The sequence below is a fragment of the Octodon degus genome, unplaced genomic scaffold (assembly GCF_000260255.1).
Source record: "Octodon degus isolate 3935 unplaced genomic scaffold, OctDeg1.0 scaffold00004, whole genome shotgun sequence".
In the NCBI taxonomy this organism is placed as follows: Eukaryota; Metazoa; Chordata; class Mammalia; order Rodentia; family Octodontidae; genus Octodon; species Octodon degus.
This window is the reverse complement of record NW_004524580.1, coordinates 17312942-17316629: the sequence shown is the minus strand read 5'-3', so window position 1 is coordinate 17316629 and position 3688 is coordinate 17312942. Positions and strand designations below refer to the sequence as shown.

The 3688-nt window shown below is 46.3% G+C and overlaps 1 pseudogene; it reads left to right on the top strand.

The window, feature by feature from the left end:
* Window positions 1-2: 2 nt before the first annotated feature.
* LOC101572974 lies at window positions 3-1408 on the top strand (annotated as a pseudogene).
* Window positions 1409-3688: the final 2280 nt, after the last annotated feature.

The following is a 3688-nucleotide window of genomic DNA, read 5'->3' as shown; positions in this document are numbered from 1 at the left end:
GAATGGGCAGAAGCAGCATCTTCCGGGGCAGCCTGGCTCTGGGCGGCTATGGCAGGGCTGGTGGTGTGGTGAGTATCATGGCCATCCAGGTGAACCAGAGCCTGCTGAACCCCCTGAACCTGGAGGTGGACCCCAACATCCAGGCCATGCGTATTCAGGAGAAGGAGCAGATCAAGAACCTCAACAAAAAGTTAGACTCCTTTATCACAAGGTTTGGCTTCTAGAGCAGCAGAATAAGATTCTGGAGACCAGGTGGAGCCTCCTGCAGCAGCAAAAGACGTCCCGGAGTAACATGGACAACATGTTCAAAAGCTACATCAACAACCTCCGGCAGGGGGCTGGGGCGATGGCTCAGTAGAATAAGCTCTTCCCTGGCAAGCGCAAGGGCCTGAGTTCAATCCCCAGTTCCGCAAAAACAAACAAACAAACAAACAAACAAACAAAAAACAAAAAACCCCAACAACCTCCGGCAGCAGCTGGACTCACTGGGTCAGGACAAACTGATGCTGGAGGTGGAGATTGGCAGCATGCAGTGGCTGGTGGAGGACTTCAAGAATAAATATGAAGATGAGACCAACAGACTTACAGAGATGGAGAATGAATCTGTCCTCATCAAGAAGGATGTGGAGGAAGCTTACATGAACAAGGTGGAGCTCGAGTCATGCCTGGAAGGGCTGATTGACGAGATCAGCTTCCTCAGGCAGCTGTATGAAGAGGAGATACGTGAGCTGCAGTCTCAGATCTCAGACACATCTGTGGTGCTGTTCATGGACAACAGCCACTCCCTGGACCTGGATGGCATCATCGCCGAAGTCAAGGCCCAGTACGAGATTGCCAACCGCAGCCGGGCCGAGGCCAAGAGCATGTTCCAGATCAAGTATGAAGAGTTGCAGACTGGCTGGGAAGCACGGGGATGACCTCCGCTGCACGAAGTTTGAGATCTCTGAGATGAACCGCAGCATCAGCCACCTGCAAGTATCAATCGAGGTCCTCAAAGGCCAGAGAGTATCCCTGGAGGCTGCCATTGCTGAGGCTGAGCAGAGTGGGGAGATGGCCATTAAGTACTCCAATGCCAAGCTGGCCCAGCTGGAGGCTGCCCTGCAGAAGGCCAAGCAGGACATGGTCCGGAAGCTGCACGAGTACTGGGAACTCATGAACATCAAGCTGGCCCTGGACATCGAGATCGCCACCTACTGCAAGCTGATGGAGGGTGAGGAGAACAGGCGGGAGGCTGGATGCAGAACTTGCGCATCCATACGAAGACCACCAGTGGCTATGCAGGAGTGGTCAGCTCACCCTATGGGGGCCTCACAAGCCCTGGCTTCACCTGCCCCAAGTCTGCTGTGGTTGTGAAGAAGATTGGGATGGGAAGCTGGTGTCTAAGATCCCTGATGTCCTGCCCAAGTGAGTGGGCCACAGCAACCTCTCCAGCCTGCACCCCTCCCATGGCTGCCCCAGAGCCTGTGGGGAGACAGTTGTACAAGGGAGCTTTGGGAGCACGAGACCCACCTGAGGCTCAGCTTAGCCCTCAGCCCACCCTTGGGGGACATTACTGCCTGGGGTACCCCTTCTTGCCCATGCCCTCCACTAGAAACTAATTCAACTGTCTTTTACAAAATAAAGCTTGGTTTTGCCGCCTGAAAAACAAAAACAAAAACAAAAACAAAAGCAAACCTACCCCAGCACAACAGGCGGTCCAGCAAAGCAATGAACACAAAATTCTCAACTGTTACGTATATGTGAATGTTAATACTAATTATTTTATTAGTTCACTTATACTATAATTTAAAGCTTTTTTTGTTAATTTGATAAGACTTTCAAGTACAATTTAATACCTTTAATCAACTAAGAATGCTTCCTAATTTAAAGATGAAACATACCAGTTAGGTTTGAATAGAAGTAAACCAGTGACAGAGGAAGGTTTTTGTTTTTTATTTTTACTTTAGCACTGGAGATTGAATTAAGAGCCTCTTTTATATTTTTTATTTTCAGACAAGTTCTTGTTATGTTGCCAATGGGTTACCCTGGGTTTAAGCCCCCTGTCTCAGCCTCCTAGATGGCTAGGACGAGGGGTTTGTGCTACCACATGCAGCCTTCTGGCGTTGTAAGAAGCTTTCACTAGAGTCTTTTGAATCTGTTGTGGGTTCCATTTGCTTCAAACTCCTCTGGTTGAAATTTTGCATGGAAATGTGCTTTGATTAGTTGTACATCTGTGAAAGCCCTTGAATTTTTCTTTGGTGCTGTTGCCACCTCAAACTGACACAGCCTACGCATTCTAATTCAAGGTTAGTTAGGTCAAAGGAATTAGCTACTCAGGTAAAATGTGTTCTATATTTAGGCGGCTTATACACTGCAAAATGTACAGAATATAAATTATACTTAAATGTTGGTTATTATCATCATGGTTTCAAATTTGCTCAACTGAATTGAATTCACAAAGAGAATGAAATGCAGCCTCTTTACTTTTTATAGTTATGGTAGATAGCTACAGACATTCGTGTCCTCTTGCTTTGAACCTGTGCTTAGCTTACCCTATGTTCCACATGGGCTCAGTCTAATCACACTGATCCTTAAAATTGGAGACATTTGAGGTTGGACTAGAGAAAGATATGAGGCTGGAGCATGATCAGATGCTGCACTGCCAGCTTCAGGATGAAGGGAGGCCACGGTAGCTACATAAGGAAGAGAAAAGCTTTGTCCCCGAAAGCCCCAGAAAAACAGCACTGAGTGTTTTGGCACTGTGAGATCCATGCCGAATTTCTGACTTACTGAACTGTAAGATAATGAATATGCATTAGTCTAAGCCACTCTGTCTGTAGTAATTTGTTTGGGTACAGCAGAAAATTAAAACAATCCCTGAAATATACTTTCTCTTGAGCCTTTATATTTCTAATTATCAGAGAAAAGAAAGTAAACCTATGGAGCGTAAATATTTCAATCCTTTCTGAGTTGGGTTGAGGTCACTGAGTTACTTTTGGTTAGACCACAGTTCTCCTAGATTTCTTCTCTCTTCCTCTGTTCTCCCAAGGAAAGCTCCCAGGAAAACAAGGTAGGGTGGTACTTATGTCTTCTGGGAATGTGGAAAAGTAGCTTTATTCATGAGAAGCCACTGGTTATGGGCCTGTATCCCTTTATCTTTGCTCTGTGGCCTCTGATAAGTAGGTTAGTGTTGTTTCTGATCCTGCCTGATTTTTGAGCATGCCATGTGAGAATGACGAATTGGGGAAGAAAAAATAAAAAGTAGGTAAAATTCCTTCCAGGGAGGAAAAAGAAGCGAACATGATGAGTGTCCCTGCTTCGCCATCTAGACCTTGCCATTGCCTGCAATCGCGGAGGTGCGCTTCCCACTCAGCCTTGGGTTGTGCGGTGCAGTGGTCACCCTAGCTCTTCTACAAGCTCCGGAGTCCATGCGGAAGCTTTAGTATGCTCTGGTGCTCTGCCTCAACTGTGAGAGTCCCTAGACCTTTATTCTGGCTCAGCTAACAAATATTTGCTCTCAGTTATGTGGCATTTTATCTGAAATGGCTCAGGGTTTCTTGCACTCATGCCATATGGTAGAACTAGAGTTCTAAAGTTCTTAGATTCTTGTTCTTACTTCCTATCATCTGTGTGTACAGTGTTCACCTACGTTTATAGGACCAGGCTTCTCCTTTGACCTCTCTTTATTCTCCTCCTAAATTGTCTTGAA